The sequence below is a fragment of the Canis lupus genome, chromosome 3 (assembly GCF_048164855.1).
Source record: "Canis lupus baileyi chromosome 3, mCanLup2.hap1, whole genome shotgun sequence".
NCBI lineage: Eukaryota > Metazoa > Chordata > Mammalia > Carnivora > Canidae > Canis > Canis lupus.
This window is the reverse complement of record NC_132840.1, coordinates 46208695-46229833: the sequence shown is the minus strand read 5'-3', so window position 1 is coordinate 46229833 and position 21139 is coordinate 46208695. Positions and strand designations below refer to the sequence as shown.

General features: G+C 54.0%; 1 protein-coding gene across 10 annotated transcripts in view; it reads left to right on the top strand.

The window, feature by feature from the left end:
* KCNJ12 (potassium inwardly rectifying channel subfamily J member 12) overlaps nt 1-21139 on the top strand; it is a 43612-nt gene that overhangs the window by 9096 nt on the left and 13377 nt on the right. For 2 of the 10 annotated variants that reach the window (XM_072820765.1, XM_072820777.1), the window contains exons 1-2: nt 11826-11965; nt 18572-18745. The exons of 2 other annotated variants lie outside the window; for them this stretch is intronic. The gene's annotated coding sequence lies outside the window, so the exon portion shown is untranslated. Of the gene's footprint in view, nt 1-11825; nt 11966-13366; nt 13386-16214; nt 16358-18571; nt 18746-18773; nt 19541-21139 lie in introns of those variants that run through there. 6 more of the 10 variants (XM_072820769.1, XM_072820766.1, XM_072820768.1 and 3 more) reach the window with 6 other exon arrangements.

Genomic DNA, 21139 nt, shown 5'->3' with positions numbered 1-21139 from the left:
CAGTCCATGGGGAAGCTGCAGAGTGGTCTCACCCCTCCCTAGGGGCTGTGTGATGAGGACACCCTGGCAGCCCTCTTCCTTTCCTCTGCTGGCCCTGCCAGCCACAGCCTCACAGGTACCCATGGGGCCTGGCCCTTGTCCTGGAGCAGAGTGTCTGAGCCCTGAAGCTCCAGGGCCAAGTGACCAGGCTTTGGGCCCTGTCCTGACCCGGCTGCCTTCCCGGTGGTCACAGGACTAGCTGTGGCCCAGTGGGCTCCAAGGGTCCTCTGGAACTATGACCCAAGCTGGTGGTCTCAGTTTCCTTATCTGTGAAATGGGAACAGTAGGGAAAATGGGTTGACTGAATCTGTACACTTGGAATCACACTGGAGCTGTGGAAGGAGCACAGGGGCAGCAGCCCGGGGGGACAGTCAGCCACGTCCAGAAAAGAAAATGGACGCAGGGACAGTGGGGAGCAAATTGCACCCAGTATTAGTTTCCCATAGCTGCCATAACAAATTACCACAAAGCAGAGCAGCTTAAAATGACACCGATTTATCATATCCCAATTTTGGAGGCCAGAAGTCTGAAATCAAGATGTCGGCCGAGTTGCTTCCTTCTGGAGCCTCTGAGGGAGAAATGTTCCATGTCTCTCCCGGCTTCTGGAGCTGCTGGCAAACCTCGGTGTTCTTTGCCTTATCGACACATCCCTCCAATCTCTGCCTGTGTCTGGTCTTGTCATGTCTTCTTTTCTAGAGACACTTGTCATTGGATTTAGGGCCCATCCTAATCTAGAATGATCTCATTTCTGGATCCGTAATTTAATTATATTTGCAAAAATTATCTAAAGAAGGTCACATTCACAGGTTCTAAGTGGACACGTTTTTGATGGGGGCTGTCATTTGTTTGACCCGCTGCACACCGTCAACCGGGGTTTGCTGTCCTGTATCTTAACATTTTATTTTTTCTTTAAGAAAAATACTCTCTTTTAGCAGTGTACTTTGGAGACAGAGAGCATTGGGGTTACATGCTTTGTCTCTGCTACATCCCAGCCGTGTGTCCATGGATGAATTTTATTCGACCATTCTGTGTCTCAGTTTGTCCATCTGCAAAATGGGGATATTCATGGTCCTCCCTCCCATCAGGCTGTTGGGAACAATGAGGGGAGACACGCAGCCTGAAGATGGGGTGGGCATGGAAGATGACACCCTTTGTTAGTATATCAATCAGTGAAATGGTTTGGAAATCTAACTGGCATTTCCCACATGAGGCTGATTTTCCCTTCAGTTAGCCTGCTTCATTCTGATGCACGTCTGTCTCCACCCAACCAAATACCCAGGTACCTAGGTCCTTATGCCTGGGTTGTCCAAGCAGAAAGTTCCAGAGAGGGCCCGTGTCTCCGTGACTTTGAGAACAGTTGGTGCTGGGCCCTCCACCGGTCATCCCATTGCGCCCACCTCTCAGCAGAGTTAGGTGCGCCTGCCCCCGCCCCCCCCGTGCCCACGGCCACCAGTGTCACCTATCACCCAGACCCTGCCAGTCTTGGACGTGAGGAGCGGGGCTTCCACTTCAGATGCTCCGTTTATCTTTTGCTTGTTCTGGAGTTAGGTGGAGCAGCTTTCCACGTCAGAACACCTTCTTGTAGGTTTTCCTGCCGCTCCCAGCTCCTGCCAAGAGGTTATATTCCTGACCTTCATTCTGCCCCCAGGTTGAGGGCTCTGGGAGTCAGGGGGAGTGCTCCTGCCACATGGGGAGCCCTTTCTCAGCCCAGGGGCTCCTCACAGCTAACCCCAGGGATGGAAAGCAGCTGCCTCATTTCACAGATGCCAGAATTGAGGCTGGGAGAGGCTGTGGGGCAGCCCATTGTGGCTCTGACAGCCCAGGCTGCAGCCGAGCCCCAGGGGAGGGCTTCTCAGGGGTCCGGTTTTCCCTGAGAGCTTGAAGTCCCCGGAGAGAGAGGGGACTGCATTTTAGTCCTGCCACTCTCCCTCCCTACCCGCCATGGCAGGCCACTAGCCGGTGTCCCTGTGGAGATGGCCAGGGCATGGACGAACCGCTGCAATGTCCTGGCCCGATGCCTCGTGGCCTGGAGAGCCTGGGTGTCCTCGGCCCCCTCCCTTGGTTTCTGGTGGTCCTCAGGATATCTGGAGGGGCTTTAGCAAAACGCCTGCCGTGGTGGTGGAAGCAGCAGCCCATGGTGTTACTGGGTGCCTTTATTTCTCAGGAAGTGGCATGACGTTTCACTGAGACTTGGCACCCAAAAATAATAATGAAAATGACTGTTTACCCAGTGTCTTCTGGTGCCAGGCGCTGTGCTCAGTGCTTTCCCGAACATTATCTCATTTAATTCTCAAAATGTCCTGGCCAGGCGGTGGGAGGAGGGCTTGAGAGATGGGCCACGGACGTGGTGCATGGCCAAACAGCATCTGAGCCCAGACTGAGAAGTCCTATGAGTGGGCCTCAGTTTCTCTCCAAAGGCATGAAGTCCTTTAGGAGTGGCACAGGCCCTCCCGGGTTCCCCTGAGGGGGCGGAGATGCCCTGGGCCAAGGATCTGGGAAATGCTGGGCTGGGCATGAGCCAGGTTAGCCTGAATTCACATGCGCCCATCCCCCTGTGTGTCTCGAGGCAAGCAGCTTCACCTCTCTGAGCTTCAGCCCCTTACTCTGAGAAATGGGGCAAAGTCTACCCCACTTAAACTATGAATGTGTGTGCCACATATTAAAACTATTTCAGAATTCTAGATGATGGAAGGTTCCTAGAGTTCTGTCCATTTTGCAGGTGGAGAAATGGAGACCCAAAGAGGGCGAGGGACTCCCAGAGCAGACGCCCACACTGAGTGACCTGTTGTCCATCCCTTGTAACCTCAACCACAGAATATGGGGCTGGCCCAGTCTCCCCCATTGTTAGGCCCCACGAGACTGGAATAAGATCATTGTTTGAGCACCTACTGTGTGTTGGGAGGCTCACTCAGGGGAAAGATTTAGGTCAAGGTATTGCTAAAGATCTCAGGGTGGGGGTTCCTCCCCTTGATCCATTTTTTAGACAGAGATGGAACTTCTATCCGCTCACGGCCCCATAGCCCTGGAGCCCTGCCCCTTGCCCATGGCTGAGTTTTGTGCGTGTGTGGATGTGGAGGGTGGGCGCATCAGGCTGTCCGCAGACCTGGCCATAAATATTGTTTGATGCCCCAGGGGGGTGATGGCAGCGGGTTTGCCACTTGTGCAGATGAAGGCAGCTGTCGATCATTCGTTCATTCATTTGCTCATTCATTTAACTGTGGATTGAGAGAGAAATTAATCCATGTGGTCCGAGTAGGAGTTTCTGCAGAGCGTGGGGATGCTGGGGGTGACAGAGCAGAACAGGCACCAAGGGAGGGGTCTCTAGCTCCAGGCCCCACAGGAGACTGCAGTGGCACCAGGGCCTCCCACGGTGAGTTTCCAGCCGGTGAGACTTTAGAGAGCCCTTCAGAGACATCCCTGGGGCCCTAGGCATGGGCAAGGGCAGAGAGGTCTCTTGCCACCTGCCTCTTGGGCCTGTCCTACCCTTTCTAGACTCACAGGGAGAAAAACTGAAAGGACACAAAGCCCTGAGTCCAGTTTCAGCCCTCTGTTGCTTGGGGTGGCCAATTAGCCTCCTAGGCCCTATCCCCATCCTCTCTGTTCCAGAACCTTTCTTCTCCGTCTGGGATCCTGCCTTCCACTCCGAGGTCTTGGAACTTCAGCCATCTAAGAAGAGAACTTCTACTTGCTTCCCCCCCACAGCTAGCCATGTCCTGGCACCGGTGGCCCTTAGCATGCCCTCCTCTCTTTTCTGTAGATGGAGCGTTATCCTGCCTTGTCCACTGGGCCCCCACCCCTCTCACCTACCCAAGATCTCTTACTGTGGTGAATCTCCCTCTGCTAGACACTTTTCCACACTCTGCACCTGTGTCTTCCAAAGGCAGTCATGACTGGCCCACTATAGGCCAGCACTTTCTCCAAGTACTAGGACACTCCCGGGGACAGAACAAATTCCTGACAGCACCCATTCATGGTAACAATTCTCAGCAGCCCCGGTGGCGCAGTGGTTTAGAGCTGCCTGCAGCCCAGGGCGTGATCCTGGAGACCCTGGATCGAGTCCCACATCAAGCTCTCTGCATGGAGCCTGCTTCTCCCTCTGCCTGTGTCTCTGCCTCTCTCTCTCTGTCTCTATGAATAAATAAATAAAATCTTAAAAAAAAAAAACCAAAACCCTCAGCAAACTAGGAATAGAGGGGAGCTTTCTCGACTTGATAAAGACTAGCTAAAACAAAACAAAACAAAACCCTATAGCTAACATCGTACTTAACGATGAGAAACTTTGAGCTTTCCCACTAAGATCAGGTACAAGGCAAGGATATCCCGTTTCACCACTGCTTTTTAGCATCATACTGGAAGTCCTTGTTAATGCAATTAGGTGAGAAAAGGAAATAAAAAGATCTACAAATTGGGAAGAAAGATGAAACTCTTTGTTCACAGATGACATGCTTGTGTATTTAGAAAATCTGAAAGAACGGAAAAAAACTGGAACAAATACGCAATGTTAGCAATGTTGCAGGATAGAAAGTTAATGTACAAATGTCAATTGCTTTCTTGTATACCAGCAATGAACAAGTGGAATTTGAGATTAAAAACACAAACTGGGTGCCTGGGTGGCTCAGTCAGTTGAGCATCTGCATGTGGCTCAGGTCGTGATCCTGGGATAAAGCCCTGTGTCAGATTCTCCTCTCAATGGGAAGTCTGCTTCTCCCTCTCCCTCTGCCCTTCCCCATTGCTCTCTTTTTCTCTCTCAAATAAAATCTTAAAGCAACAACAACAGCATTAGGGGGCCTAGGTTGCTCAGTTGGTTCAGTGTCTGACTCTTGATCCCAGCTCAGGTCTTGATCTCAAGGTCATGAATTCAAGCCCAGCATTGGACTCCATGCTGGGTGAGGAGTCTACTAAAAACAACAACAGCAACAACAAAAATCCCCCCAACAATGCCATTAGCCCTCCCCAAAATGAAGTACTTAGGTATAAGTCTAACAAGATATATACAACCTCTTTACCAGGGGAACTACAACACCCTGATGAAGGAAACCAAAGAACCACATAAATGGAGAGATATTCTATGTCTCAATATTGTCAGGATGTCATTTCTTCCCCCATCTGATCTATAGAATCAGTGCAGTCTCAATCAAAATACCAAGTCAATTTATGGATGTCAACAAACTAATTAAAGTTATATGGAGGGCAGCCCCGGTGGCTCAGCGGTTTAGCGCCGCCTGTAGCCCGGGGCATGATCCTGGAGACCCTGGATCAGGTCCCGTGTCGGGCTCTCTGCATGGAACCCGCTTCTGCCTCTGCCTGTGTCTCTGCCTCTCTCTCTCTCTGCATCTCTATGAATGAATAAATAAAATCTTAAAAAAAAAAAGTTATATGGAGAAGCAAAAGACCCTGATGAGGTCACATAATATTGAAGACGAACAGCGTTGGAGGATTGACACTACATGACTTCAAGACTATCTGTAAAACTACAGATATCAAGAGAGTGTGGTATTGACACAAGATGAGATGAATGGATCAATGGAACAGAATAGGGAACCCAGAAATAGTCCCCTATAAATATTGTCAACCCATCTTTGACAAAGGAACAAAGGCCATACGATGGAGCAAAGATAGTCTTTTTAATAAATGGTAGTGGAAGAACTGGACATCCATATAGCTATATAGATACATAGCTGTATGAATCTATATATTCACATATATATATGAATCTAGACACCAACCTCACTTAACACCCTTCACAAAAATTAACTCACATTGGATCATAGATCTAAATGTAAAATGCGAAACTATTAAACTCCTGGCAGGTAACATAAGAGAAAACCTAGATGACTTTGGGTCTGGTGATGCCTTCTTAGATACACCATCCATGACACGATCCATGATTGACAAGCTGGACTTCATTAAAATGAAAACCTTATGCTCTGGGAAAGACTATCCAGAGAATGAGAAGACAAGCCATGGATTGGGAGAAAATATTGGCAAAAGACACATTTGATGAAGGGCTGTTCTCCAAAATGTACAAAGAAGTCTTAAAACTCAGCAGTAGGAAACAACCTAATCAAAAAATGGGCCAAAGACCCAAACGGACACCTCAGCAAAGATGTATGGATGGCAAGTAACATGTGAGAAGACACTCCACATTATATGTTGTTAGGGACATGCAAATTAAACCAATGAGATGCCGCTACAGACCTCTTAGAATGGCCAAAATCCAGGACACTGGCAACACCAAAAGCAGGCGAGGACAAGGAGCAACAGGAATTTTAATTGCTGGTGGGAATGCAAACCCAGCACAGTCTCTTTGGAAGGCAGTTTGATGGTTTCTTTTTTTTTTTTTTTTTTTTTTTAAATGTAGATTTGAATCTTCGTGACTTTGGATTAGGAGGCGGTTTTTAATTTTTTTTTAATTTTTATTTATTTATGATAGTCACAGAGAGAGAGAGAGGCGCAGAGACACAGGCAGAGGGAGAAGCAGGCTCCATGCACCGGGAGCCCGATGTGGGATTCGATCCCGGGTCTCCAGGATCGCGCCCTGGGCCAAAGGCAGGCGCCAAACCGCTGCGCCACCCAGGGATCCCAGTTTGATGGTTTCTTAAACACAAAACATACTATCACCATACCACACTTACTGGTATTTACCCACCAAAGTTCAAAACTAACTCTGCACAAAAACTTGTATGCCGTTGTTTTATTCATGATCACTTTATTCATGATTGCCAAAACTTGGAAGCGACCAAGATGTTCTTCAGTAGGCGAATGGATAAATCAAGTCTGGTCCACCCAGACAATGGAATATTATTCAGCAATAAAAAGAAATTAGCTCTCAAGCCATGTCTACTCAGCAATAAAAAGAAATTAGCTCTCAAGCCATGTCTACGGAGGAACTTTAAGTGCAGATTCCTGAGTGAAAGAAGGCAGTCTGAAAAAAGCTATGTGCTGTATGGTTCCAACTACGTGACATTCTGGAAAAGGCAAAAGCATGGGGACAGTAAAAAGGTCAGTGGTTGTCTTCTCCTGAGTAGAGAAGGGAGATGAATAGGCAGAGGGCAGAGGATTTTTCGGACAGTGAAACTATTCCGTATGATACCATGATGATGGATACAAGCCATTATACATGGTCCAAACCTGCAGAAAGGACAGTGGCAGAAGTTAGCCTTAGGTAAACTGTGGACTTTAGATGATTATGATGTGTCGGCGGAAGTTCCTCAGTTATAACAAATGCCCCACTCTGGTGAGTGAGTAATGGGGAAACTGTGCATGTGTGGGTACACGGGGTGTATGGGGGAAATCTCTGTACCTTCTGCTCAATTTTATTGTGAACCTAAAACTTCTCTTAAAAATAGTCATGGAAAAGAGTCTTAGATGCCAAGGTCCTGCCCTCACAAGTCCATGGGCAACTGAGCATGGGCCATGGAACATATGAGAAGGAGGGGGACATCTGATCAGGACCTTCCTGGAGTCAGGGAGGGGCCAGGAGGATATCTGAGGGAAGGGGGCCCAGAGAGAGGCCAAAGGTGGCTGATGCTTACCAGGTTCGAGGACCAGCGTGGCTGGAGCAGCATGAGTGAGAGGGCCTTGTGGGTGGCCGGGCGTCCATGCAGAGTTCTGGTACTGTTTCTTCCTTTCTTACGACAGTGAGTGTTTCTTTCCCACTCTCTGGTCCGTGGCCGTGGCCCCACTGAGTGGGTGTGAGGAGTTAGGCCTGCCTCTGTTTTTGAAGAGTCACACGAAAGAGACTTGAGCCCAACTAAAAGCCTGACAATTTTTTTTTTTGAAGTAGAATTCACATGACCTAAAGTCAACCGTTTAAAGTGAGCCATTCAGTGGCACCTGGTACCTTCACACTGTTGTGCAACTAGTATCTCATCTTGTTGCAAAACATTCTCATGGCAAGAGGAAGCTCCATGCCCATGAACTTGCTCTCCAGCCTCCCAGCCCTGGTGACCACGGGTCTACTGTCTCTCTCTGCGTGTGTACTGACTCTGGACACTCATACACGTAGAATCATACAGCATATGCTGCCTTCTCTGTCTGGCTTCGTGCACTTAGCAAACTGTTTCTGAGGCTCATCCGTGTCTTGGATTGGGACTTGATTCGTTTTATGGCTGAATGACATTCCATTGATGGATCTACCACAGTTTTTGTGTCCTTCAGCGGTTGGTGGGTGTTTGGGCTGTGTCTACCTTTGGCTATTGTGAGTAGTGCTGCTGTGAACAGTCATGCTTGTGTGAACACTGGTTTTCAGTTCCTACCTAGGAGCGGAACTGCTGGGTCAGATGGCAACCCTGTGTTTAAGTTTCTGAGGATGTAGTATCTTCCAACATTAAAAACACCCTCGTTCGACTGCCATTGCCCTCCACCCCCACCACACTAGCTTCAGCTCATTTTTCTGCTCTCTATAACCCTAGAATTCCTCACAGGTTATGTCCCCAGTTGCTTTCCCCAGCTTTACCTCTTGGCCTTCATCTCGGATCTTTATACCTATGATGGTAGTGAAAACTACTCAGGTTCAGGTCACCTGTGTCCCCCATGGGTACCTCCACAGTCTGTCCTGCTCACCATCAGTGCCGTCTGGGTCCAGAGCCCCTACTCCCCCTGGAAAGGCTTGTGTGGCTCAACACCTACCCCAGCACTCGAAGTCCACTTGCTAGGATGCGCTCTTCTTCCCCCCACGGGCCTCAGCTGTCCCTGCAGCCAGCTCCCGGTTTTGTCTCTAGTCCCCGCCTGCCATCCACGGCCAGGCTCAGCCACTTCCCTGTCCAACAGCATCTGCCCTGCGTGTCTGTGGGCACCTCCGACTCCCCACAGCCAGAACCCCAGAATCCAGCTCCTACCTTCTCCTGAACCTTTGCCCCTGCCCCACCCTGCTGCAGACGAGCCCCCACAACTCCAGGCAGGGCTGGTGGTGGCCTTAGGAGGGGAGGGCCAGCCACCGCTCCACCTTCTGGCAGGACTGCTTCCTGTCTCAGCCACAGTCCGGGCTCCTCATCAGAGGTGAACAGGTGCAGGCATGCTGGTCTCGCCTCAGGGCTGTCCTTAGGGTGTCCCAGGGCAGTTTGTGGAGAATGCCAGGTGTGTGGCCTGCATGGGGAGGGGGGGAGCGTGTCCCGAAGCAGCTGCCCATCCCCTCTCTTCCTGAGAGAGCGCCTTCTGCAGGAAACAGTCCAGGCATGCCACTTTTTGGAGCCTCAGTCACCCTGTGTGCAAAATGGGAACAATAAGTTCAAGGTCCTAGCAGGGCCCTGTGTCCAGGAGTTCCCACAGGCCTTGCATACAGTAGGCGCTCAGCCTATGCCCACTTGGGGGTCGGGGACACATGAGGGCTCGGCAGTGCCTAGTCCCGCAAGCAGGGCTCCCTGGTGGAGGGTGGCTCTGCCTGCCGATGTGGGGATGGAAAGGCAGGCAGGAGATGGAGACCACCTCCCAGGGGGAGCCCCCTCCGGCTGCCTGCCTCCTCCCCAGGCTGCAGCTGCTGAGGCAGGAGGCACAGGCCCAGCTGATCTCCCACCCCTTAATCAGCCTGTCAGTGCTGAGGATCCGGCAGGAGCCCCCCACCAGGCCTGTGCCTGGAGGCTGGGTTTGGAGGGGGTCCCAGCCACCTGGCTCCCCTTGGCTTGGGCTGCTGGGACTGTTGGGATTGGGGGAGTTCACGGGCCCCTACCCACCTCTCTGCTTCCCCTCCTTACAACCCGTCATCCTCGGGAGATGAATCCCAGGCAAGGGGCTCTGAGCGTGGGACCTGGGACCAGCTGTGTCGACGAGGCCAGACTGCCCAAGTGGCAGACAGTAGAGATGGTTGTGGCCCACAGTGATGGGGCCAGTTTTGGGGCAGTGGCTGTGGGCGTAAGAGATGGGGGGTGCAAGACTGTGCGTGCGCTGTGGGGGCCCTGAGCACGTAGAGGGCGGATGCCTGCGGTTTGTAAGCAGATGTGAGAGATGTGTGTGCTGTGATGAGTGAAGAGGGTGTGACCTCATGGGGACAGCATGGGTGGGCATGGCTCACGGCCCTGCCTGGGGTCCCATCCCACCTGCTCTGACCCTCCATAACTTCTGCCCCTCTTGCCCAGCCCCCCTGCTTTCTGGAGAGGGGCTGAGGCTGCCTCCAGGCCAGGGCTGGGTTGTTATTGTCCCCCGGGCCATCACTCTGCCACTGCTCCCTGTGTCCTGGTACCCGCAGCGCCCCACCTCCTGGGTTCTCTGCTCACCTGTCGCCCACCCTCCACCGGCAGCTGGAGGGAAGCTGCAGGCTCGTGGGTCTCTGGAAAGGCCGTCTCCTAGAAGCTTCTCCTGCCTCAGAGCTTTACGGGTGTTGACACTCTGCTTTCACATGATAACCCCAGAGGATGCCTTACCCTTGTCGTCCCCGTTTCTGGATGAGGACGTGAGGTTCAGAGAGGTTGAAGGGAGTTTCTGGGGTGCCCAGTGCTCCTCCGAGCCCCAGTCTCAGGGTCTGGCCCTGGCTCACAGAGCAGCCCTCCGAAGCCCAGCGTCAAGGGTGCAAACGGCCCACCCTTTTGTTGTGGGTTGCTCCCAGGGCCAGGCCTGCTTGCCCCGCCCCATGCTGCCCTGCCTCGTGTCCAGGAGCCCGAGTCGCTCCTTGCCTTTGGGAACTCCCATCTGGGTTGACCTGCCCCTGGCTGGTGGAAGCTGGAGTGGAGGGAGGCCAGCAGGTCTGAGGCCGTGAGGCCCCTCCACCCTCTCCTTCACCAGCTGATTGCCAAGTGCCTACTCTGCCTCCCACACCAGACTTGTCTCAGATGAGGCCACAGAGGCCTGGCCTCCACAGGTCGGCCTCTCGGGTCTGAGGCCAGCCCGTGTGCCCTACTCCTCCTCTGTCCCATCCCCACACTGAGTGCCAAAGGCCCGTCTTTGCAGAAGGATGCTTCTGTAGGCTCCGAGGGGTCACCAAGGGGCACTGCTGGTCATGAGTGCTGGTCTCTCTTGCCACCCCATGGGCTGGAGCAGAGAGGGGAGTCTGGATCCGGGCTGTGGCCCGCATAAAGTCTCCAGTGTTCCCAGGCCATCTCCCTGGGTCTCAGTTTCTCTTCTGGAAAATTATAGTATCTACCTCAGAGGACTCTGTTGTGCTTGTCCACGCAGAGAGGGTCTGGGGGGTTGTACATGCTCAGTAAACATGAACTCTCATTGTAGATCATTGTTGTTCTGAATGCAGACATGGAGCCCTTGCTCCATGCCTGGCCCTGTGCTGGGTGGTTCCAGAGATGCATCAAGGACTAGAAGGTCAGCTTGAGTCTGAGGATAAGGGAAGGGGTGCCTGGTGTGGTCAGGGCTATCTCAAAGAGAAACCCAAGAACTGCAGAGGGTTAGGGGAGTCCCCAAACCCAGTCCGGGAGCCTGAGGGACAAGCCGGAGGTCAGCCAGGAGGTGGGCACTCTGAGGGTTAGGGGGACAGCCTGGGTAAAGGCCTATGGAGATGGGACCTGCTGGGGGTTCACTATGTCCAGAGATCAACTGTCAGAAAATGTCAAGTCATTTTGTTTCCAGAAACTCTTTCTTGGCCCTGCTGGGGCCATAGCCAAGGGATGCCTGAAGATGCTTGAGGACCCCTGGAACTGGCCAGCGGGCACAGAGGCCATGAACACAGTGTGATCAGTGCTGGGGTCCATGGGCCTCTTCCCTCCATACCCCCAGTGCCTGGCACAGAAATGCTGCTGCTGCTGCTAATCATGGTGATAGTGATAATAATGCTTCTCTATGAACTCATTTGTCATCACAGCAATCCCCTCTTGTTACCTCTGTGTTACAGAGGGGGAAACTGAGGCCCAGAGTGCTGAATCACCTGGCCAAGGCCTCACCACATCTGAGGGACAGAGCAGTTTGAACATGGTCAGTGCGCGGGCAGGGGCCATGGACTGGACCAGGGAGCGAGCAGGGGTGTTCTGGCTTCAGTTTGGGCAGGGTGAGTGGGACTCTCCTGCTACCCCTGCATTGTCCTGTGTGTGGCCCACACACAGCCTGCCCTCTCTGGGCCCTGGATGTCCATGGCCAGCCTGGGACTCCTTCTGCTCCCCAGTTGGGCCACAGTCTTGCTGTCCTTTGTCCTTTGTCCCTTCTGAGCCTGGCATGCTGGCCTCACTGGGTCCCTAACAGGCAGATAATGGCCAGGGGTTGCTCGGAGGTGCCTGCTGCCCTGGCCTTGGAGTTGAAATGGGAGTGAGGGGCTGGTTGCCTCCCAAGTGCTTGCCAAGGTCAGAGATGAGTGCTGTACACACCTGGGCTTGCTTTGTGCCCACGGTCCTATGGGGAAGGAGTGACATCCTCAGTTGACAGGCAGGAAACTGAGGCTCAGAGAGTGGCAGCTAGGTGCCCCAGATACGTAGCCAGGGAGTCACAGAGCTGGAATTTGAACCCAGAGCTGGCCCACTGGAAAGCTTGTGCAGTCTGGATTCAAACAGGTGCACTACCTTGGGCTTTGCAAATAATGTGAATGCACGGTGGCCACTTGCTGGGTGATCACTGCAGGCGGGCCTTGTGCTGTCTACCAAGTCCTCACATGCCCACTTCAGGCCTCAGAGGCACGTCAGAGCCCATCTTACAGATGAGGATGCTGAGAGGCCCGAAAAGGGGGCCAATCTGTCTGGCAGGATTTGGGATTCTAGCCAGCTCCGCTCCCGCGGGTCTCCGGGAAAGCTGGGGGTTAGGGGATGCCCTGGGAGTGGTCAGGGGGTTTCCAGAATTCCCCAGCCCAACGTTGATGAGGCCTGGCCTATCTGGCTGCATGGGGGCTCCTTCTCTATGAGGACGATGACAAGAGGGTAGCACTCTGATTCGAGTGTCCTTCACACCTGCCGTTGTGTTGACAGCTGGAGTTAGGAGAGCCAGCCAACCTAGGCCTCCCCTTGGCTTCTGGGCGTTGAGGTAGGGCCACCCCCTGGCAGGTGAGGGGACCCTGCATGGCTGTGGCTTCAGATCGCAGCGGGCACTGACTGTACTGGGCCATCCTCATTTTCCCAGGGGCTGCTCCCCAGACACCTCAGTGGGCTCACCCAAGGCCTGGATTAGAGCCCGTGATCATTCAAGGTCACCTGGCTTCCATTCCCGGCCATTGACCCTGAGCAAGTCACGTCACTTCTCTGAGCCCCGTGTCCTTGCGTGTAGAACAGGGCTCATGCGAGTACCTACCTCGCCTACTGGCTTCTGTGTAGGTTCGTAAGGGTCGCTTGTGTCAGGGTCTGCCGAGGTGCAGAGTGCTGGGTCCCCCGCCCGAGGTCTCGGCACAGGCTGCTCAGGGGTGCTCTGGACCCAGGGAGGCCAAAGGTCGGGCCGGGGCTGCCTGCCAGTGGGGGGCCCCCCTGTGCCTCCGACAGAGTGTGGCCCAGGTAAGCGACTTCACTGTCCCTTTCCTCACCGGTCACATGAGGATAAGAGCGGCTCTTTCCGGTGAGGCCTGGTGAGGACACAGCGGGGGGGCAGGATAAAGCCCCGTCCTGCCCGGGCTCACAAGGCGGGGTGAAGGGGACGTGGGACTTGCCCTGCCTGAGGGCCCCGTTGGCCGCCGCTGTGGGGGTTCGGTTGGGCCTGGGGGCGGCGGAGCAGATGGGCGCGGCTTCTGGGGGTATTTATAGCCGCGGGCAGCGGCGCTTGGCGGGGCGGGGCGGGGCGGGGCGGGGCCGCAGCGAGGGGCTCATGAATAAGCCATCGCAGGATCTGGGCTAATGGCCTGGCCGGGGGGCAGCGCGTGCAGATAGCGCACTAATTGTCCAGAGAGGGTGACTTGTGTGTGGGCCCGGCCCAGCGTCCCCCGGTTTACAAAGTGCCTAGTGTCTCCCTCGGGCGCCCTCTTCTGGGGCTCGGTGAATCTGGGCGTGGGCTCCCATTTCTGGCCCTCAGGGCCTATGGCCCCACCTGGTCCCTGCTTGCTTCCTGGGGTGGGGGAGGCTCTTGGGATTCTAAACGGGCCCTACATGGGGGATACTTAGCAAGCTGGGCCACGTCTGGGACCGTGGACCTGAGCCTCGGCTCCCGGCAGCGCTCAGCTAGCTCAGCGACGGGACCCTGGACCACCCAGTGGGGGTGGGGGGGCCGTGAGCAGAGCCAGGGGGTAGGGGCTGAGCGTTGCCCCCTCCCAGCCCTCCACCTCCTTTTCTTTCCCCCAGCCTCTTTGTGTTCAGGGGTTTGGGTTTTTTTTTTTTTTTTTTTTTCCTTTGAACCAAAGCTGTCCCAGCTTAGCAGGCTCCTGCCCTGTTGCCAAGGTGACCAGGCCATCTCTGCCATCCCATGACCACTGCCAACCAGGGTTGGGTGACGGACTGTAGTGCGTGCATGTGCACCTGCCCTGAGCAGACATGCCTCACAAAGCTTAAACATTATATATAAAATACACACACACACACACACACACACACACAGCTGTGTGCAAGAGCAGACACACAGGAACCTATACTGTGGTGTCCAACCCCAGCACAAACAGCAGCACAGATCTGTCCTTGGGAAAGCACAGCCCCGTGTGTGTGTGTGCAGTGCACGACACACAGTAGACTGCACAGGGACCCGTGTGCCCCTGCAGAGGAGCAGGGGCACACAGAGCCGTGCACGCTACACGCATGTGTGCTGTGCCGTGCGTGAGACACAAGCTCCCGGGACTGTCCACTTCCTATCTCCCTCTTCTGTGCACACGCTAACTCTGCAGGAGTGCCTCCTCTGGTCACCAGAGCTGCCTGCAGTTGCAGCCCTGGGAATTAACACCTCCTAGTCACTCCTCCCCCAGCCCCCCTTGCCTCCCAGGCCCTGTACCCCTTGGTGGGGTAGACACCGTCAGGCCACTGCAACTCCTCCTTCCCACAACACTACAGACCCCTCTGGGATCATCTTTGCCCCCTGGGGGGGATAGCCAAGGCACCAGCGGGCTGGAGCCTGGGTTCCCTTGGCAGGGACTCGATCATCAGCACCCCTCCGACTTGCTGCCGTCCTTCCCCTGTGTTTCCTCACTCCCAGGATCACTTCCCAAATAAATTTCCTGCTCCCAAATCCTTCACTCAAGGGGAAATGTAAAGGGAGGTCAGGTGCCTACACATCACTGATCCTTCTAGAAAAACATGCACCCATACCCCAAACCTTATGTCCATGTAAGGATGTGCCTCATGTGAGCACCTACTGGGTGCTGGACCCCTGATCTGGGCCCTGTGCACAGTTTAACTCTATTAATTCCCCACCAGTTGTATCAGGCAGGCAGTAAAATTAGGCCTGTTTAACTGATATGGAAATGGAGGCAAGGATTAATCCTATAATTATGTATCTTAAAGCTGGAGGCAGGGCAAGCTGGAACGGGCAGGGGCAGAGTGTGGGAAGAATCTATAGCCCCCCAAAATCTCCCTCCAGCTGTCAGATGCTGACGTGAGAATGGAGGTACGAAGTAGCTTCATCATCCTCCTTGCTTCTGGCCGCATACCCCACCTCCCCCACTGGATACACATGACCTCTCCAGGATACCTAGCCTGAGGAGGAGACAGCCTTCCAGGAATGGCTGGCCTGTGGCTTTGGTGTGCTGACTCTGATTCTTCTGCCTGATCCAGGCAGTGTCTCCAAGTAGTGTTGAGAGGCACATACAGTAGGTGCTAAATAAAAGCTTCAGATATGAGAAAGCTTTTCCTGGAGTTCTCAGTGGCTGTCCCACCTGCCCTTGGACAGAAACCTGATGTTCACACATCCTGCTCCAAGACAAATGCCCGCAAACATACTTTATCCTCTTGGACACAGGCGAGGAGAGGACCAGTGGCTCAAGGTCACATAGCACAGCCAGAGCCTAATGGGTTGGGCACCAGCAGCAGCCCTGCCTCCCCGCAGCCCCTGCCTCCCCGCAGCACTAGTTGGCTATGAGGGAGAGGCAGACAGCAGCACACGGCCAGGGAAGTTTCACTGTGGGAGGCGGTCCTGAGACCCTTGGGACACTGTGGTTTCTCCTAGAGACTTTAGGGCCAGGCTGGTGTGGTCAAGTCCAGACTCTCTGTTCCCATGTCCCTGGAAATCCTGGATTCCCATCCCCTCTGCTCGGGCCAGCTGTGTGGCCATGGGCAAGGTGCTTGCCCTCTTTGAGCCCATCTCTGGCCTCTGTCAAGAGGACTGACCCGATGCATTATAGTAGCGTATGTCACAGTGTTGGGTGTGCCTGATGCACGGTGGGTGTGCAGTTCAGTTTGTTGGGGTTGCAAAAGCGTGTGTGATGGTGAGATCAGGATGAGGCAGCCGTGGGGTTAAAACGTCGTCCGTTGCCCTCTAGCTTATGGGTCCCTTCCCATCTTGAGCTTCAGTCTCATTGTGACATTGGGCCAAGCTGTACCTCACCCAGGACTAGGTGAGAAAATGCATGGAAGAAGATGCTGTCCGTACTGTTCCCTGTGTTCCAGAGAATTCCTCAAATTCCTCAGGTTCATGCTCCTGGCCTGGGAAGGACTCCCCAGCAACTCTGGGTTTGACCAGGGCCATCCTAGGTGGCTCATAGGCGGAGGCTCCGCACATGCCCTCTCATACTTCATCTTGCCCCCCTTCCTCTTGCTGGCCCTCCTCCCTCAGGCAGGCGCCCAGCCCTCCTTGCCTCTGGCCTGTGCACTTGCCTTCCCTGCTGGGGCCCCATTTCACAAGCCCTGGCTTCCTCCTCCCTGGTGGCCAGACCGCACCTCCCCAGGTGGCTGGACAGCCCTCAAGTGCAGCCCGAATCTTCTTCATTTGTTCCTTTGCTTCTGGAATGTCTGTCTCTCCTCCTGCTTGTTATGAACACCCAGGGGGTCGAGAGTTTTCACCCTGTTCACACCACACCTTGTCCAGGGCGTCTCTGGAGTTGGTGCTCGCTGAGGACATGCTGGTGGAAGGGATGAATGAACGAACGAATGAACGAGATGGCCCAGGCAACCCCACCATTTCCAGATGAGGCCCCAGTCACGGTCTGGCTGGCTCGGGGTGCCTTGACGCCCACTCGCTCAGGATAATATATTTGTATGCATGAGCGAACCCACACAGGACCACAGAGGAAACCCGAAACCTGAACTATTGATTGACGCGTGATGTTGGAACGGGTGCTACAGCAACTAGCATGCTGTTGCCTAATAACACCTTGGATAGCAAGACCTAGCGGAGGGAGACCCGAGTACCCCCTGCGCAGGGCGCCAGGCAGCTGTGCTCTGCTGCCTCCACTTGTCACAGAGGGAGCCGTACACTTTGCAGAGAGAAAAGGGGAAAAGTGTTTCTCCCATCAAGTTCGGAGAGCCCTGGATTTCAGTTTGGGGCCACAACATGGAACTTACCAGAATGTGCTTGGTGTGGCAGGGACCACACAGCCCTGCCCCCGCCCCGCAGAGTCCTCCAGACCCCTCGACCCCCGTCTTTCCCGTCATTTGTTTTGTTTCTCATGTCCTTGGGCAGGCCTCATGAGGGTTTGGGGAGCAACACAGGTGGCCTATGTTGTGATCTCTGCTTCAGTTTACGTGGCCGTGGCAGGGAGAAAGGGGTCCCTGCATCTTCAGCCCCACCTACCTGGCTGTTCTGGGGAGGCAGGCATTGTGATGTTTCCCAGCAGGGTCTCATGAGGGGTGGGAGGACCCCCCAGCACCCCAAGGCTTGGCCTGGAGCCCCCATGCTGACATGGCAGAGAGCTGCTATTTCCTGTTCTGTTGGCTTGCCTGGAGCTCAGAGGGGGCTCTGATGATGACAGCCAGACACCTGCTCCCTGCAGGGCCTCACTGCTTGGAGCAGTTAATGGGGAAGGAGGTGGGCGACTCCCATTCAGGCCACAGCCTTCTCCCTGAGACAAAATGAATAAGACCCAGAAGAACCTCTCGTTTGGCAGATGGGGAAACTGAGGCCAGACCGGGCAATATCCCATGACAAGTTCCGACGGAAGTGGTCTTGGGATGGACTGCAGATATTGCCTGCTGTCTTGCAGTGCTGGCTCAAGGGTACTCCTGGGTCACAGTGGCAGATTCAGGAGGGGCCTCCTGAGGCTCAGTCCCCATTGCCCTCCTTAGTCTTTTCCAGAACCTGGCCCCATGCTCGGGGCAGTCAGACCCGGGCCCTGGCCTCAGGGGGCCCCTGGCCTGGTGGGGGAGACTGAGAGGGGTACGTAATTGCCACCCAGCATGGTCTGATTGAAGATAGAGGGAAGCACAAGGGGTAGAGACTTTGAAGTGAGTGTTGAAGGATGTGTAGGAGTTTGAGGGAAGGTAAGGAAGAGAAGACATTGGGCAGAGGGTCTGGCATGTGGCAAGGCAAGGAGGTGGGAAGCATTTCCTCTGTGCACCATTTCTGGGACATGGGCTATTACTGCCACTGGCAGTGAGGAAGAAGGGGCCCAGGGGCTCTCATGCATCCAGAGGGCTATGTGTCCCCACCAGGTGCTCTCTCTTTCTGAGTTGATCCTGTCCCCTCTTACTTCCTGCCCTCTCCCTGGCACACTCAATCCAGCCCTGCCACTCTCCCTCTGGGTCCTTGAACACGTGGAGCAACATTCCAGACTACGTGTCTTCACAGTTGCTCTTCCCACTTCCAGGAGTTCACAGATGCTCTCCTTCTGCAGGTCTCAAGTCAAGTGTCACAGTTGTCCTTCAGGCAAGCTGAAAAACCTCCAGGATACTGCCCACCCTGCCTCTGGAATCACTGGGGATTGCCCCAGGCACCCTATCTGCATCTCGCAGAGGCTCAGCAGATACCTGCCGACTGACTGAGTGCATAACTGTTAAGCGCCATTGTGGTGAGCATGTGAAGGCCTGGGGCCTTGGTAGTGCTCCCAGGCCTAAGCTGGTGTGAAATGCTGGTCCCTCTAGAAAGCCCTCTATTTTCTGGACTCCTCCTCTTAGAGCTCAGCCTCCTGCCCATGCCAGAAGGAACCCCAGGCCCCTCAGAGGTCTATCAGCACCCCCGCCCCCAGGGCATTTTCTATTCCCCAAATAAAGCTACATTTACCAAATAAGGAGGCAAAAAAGAGGGAAGAAAGACAACTGTCTCTGTGTGCCCCTCAGCAGATCGTTAGGGTCACTGGGGGACTGAGGCCAGGGTCTCAGGCTCTGATTTGCCCAGCTTTATCCTGGACAGGCGTCACATGGGGCTCAGCCTGTTAGGAAGAAATATGGCTCCCAAGGTGGAGCCTTTTCCCTGATGGGGACAAGGCAGGTCTGGAGGGCTCATCAGGGAAGAGGTGGCTGGAGCACAGAGGGACCAGAGGCAAGACACCTGGCTCAGCTCGTGGATGGTAACCTTGGACATGGCCATGCTCTCTCTGTGCCTTATTTACTCCTCTGTCAAAAATGTTTGTGTTATTCCACCTGGAACATTCTCTAATGCGATGCCAGGTATTCAGCCAAAGTCAGGCACTCTGTTCCAGGGCCCGTGACATTGGAAGACTCAGCAAGGAGCAACAGGGGACCCCGGGGAAATCTTGGAAGGCTTTATAGAGGAAGTATCCTTGGAGCTTGAAGGATGCATTGAGTTCTGGAAGGCAGCTCAAGGCATTCCACTGGGAGGGGCCATCTCACATTGAGGTTGTGAGGTATGCACATTCCTGAGTCATCAGTCACCGGGGGTCACATGATCCTCAGCGGAGAGCCCAACTCTACACTCTAATATTCCTATCGCGCCCTTTTCTCTTGTTGATTTATAAGAACTCTTTCTATATTAAGCACAACAGTCCTTTTTATAACACATTTTCATTTACCTTTTTGCTTGTGATAGGTTTTGATAAGCAACATCATAAATATGTTTGTGTTGGTGAATTTTCTGCCTTTTCTTTCGTGGTCTTCTTTGTCCCAGGCTGTTTCTTGTCATATGCTGAGTGCTTAAGCAATGTCTAAGGGATGCCTGGGTGGCTCAGTGGTTGAGCATCTGCCTTTGGCTCAGGTCATGATCCCAGGATCCTGGGATGGAGTCTCGCATAGGGCCCCCTGCTCAGCGGAGAGTCTGCTTCTCCCTTTCCCTCTGCTTCTCCCCTTACGTTGTCTCTCTCACCCACTTTCTCTCTCAAGTAAATAAAAATTAAAAAAAAACTTTATAAAAATTTAAAAAAGAAATCTCTGAGAGTCCAATTAAGTTGAAAGTTGAAAAATTACAGCTGTAAGAATAGAGGCCATGGTGCCTTTGCTCACTGGGATCCTCCCCCTGGGGTTCCTTCCCATTCTTTCCCTCTATTCCTTCTTGCCTGCCTGGAGCCTATGCCCCCTCTCTAAAGTGAGTTGGGGCTCAGATAATGTGATGATGGCAGTGGGGGGTGGTGGGGGACCAGGAAATTTCCAGCTGGGCAGCCTCCCTGTATTCACTTGCTGAATACTTGTATGAGGTGGAAACTATTACCACCATTTTACAGGTGAGAAAATGGGCTCAGAGAGGTTATAGGACTTGCCCCAGGTCACACAGGAAGGCACAGAGATAGGATTTGAACCCAGGCCATATTTCCCCAGAGCTCATACTTTCACATATCCTTCTGGCACCTCATTGCCCTCAGATCCAGTCCAAGGTCGTTAATATGATACCTGGCACCTCTCAGGTCCTCCGTGTCTTCTGTGTCACAGCGTGGCCCCAACATCTCAGTCACACAGGATCTGGAATGTTGGGTTAGGAAGGGCTGGCCCCCGGGGTTTTAGATAGGAACGGGGAGGCTCAAAGATGGAGAGAGCCTTGTCCAAACCGCAGTGTGTAAGGAGCAGAGCCTCAGTGGGACTCTTGAGTGCTCCCCCCGGGATTTCTCCTGCTGCTTCCTCTAGGAAGCCCCCCTGCACCCTGACTGGGTTGACTCTCCCCTGGGGTCCAAGGACTCTGCCTGTGGCAGGCCCTCAGCAAAGATTGGTGGCAAGAGGGAGGCCCAGAGAGGGCCAGACACCTGCCCCAGGTCACACAGTGGGTGGGAGCAGAGCTGGGGGCCTGTGAAGCCCCTAAGACCTTCTAGGTTCTGCGTGCCCCTGGGACAGGACACTGGAGATGGAGCAGTGTCTATAATGGCCACTCTAGGAGAGAGTGCCCAGGGGCCTCTGTCCTCTGCTGCTCCTAGGGGCTCGGGGCCAAGGACACCCTGTCTCCCTCCAGTCCTCACCTGCTGTAGAAGGATGTTCTCAAGATAAAAATACCCTCTGAAACATTCCCCAGTGCCTGGCACGAA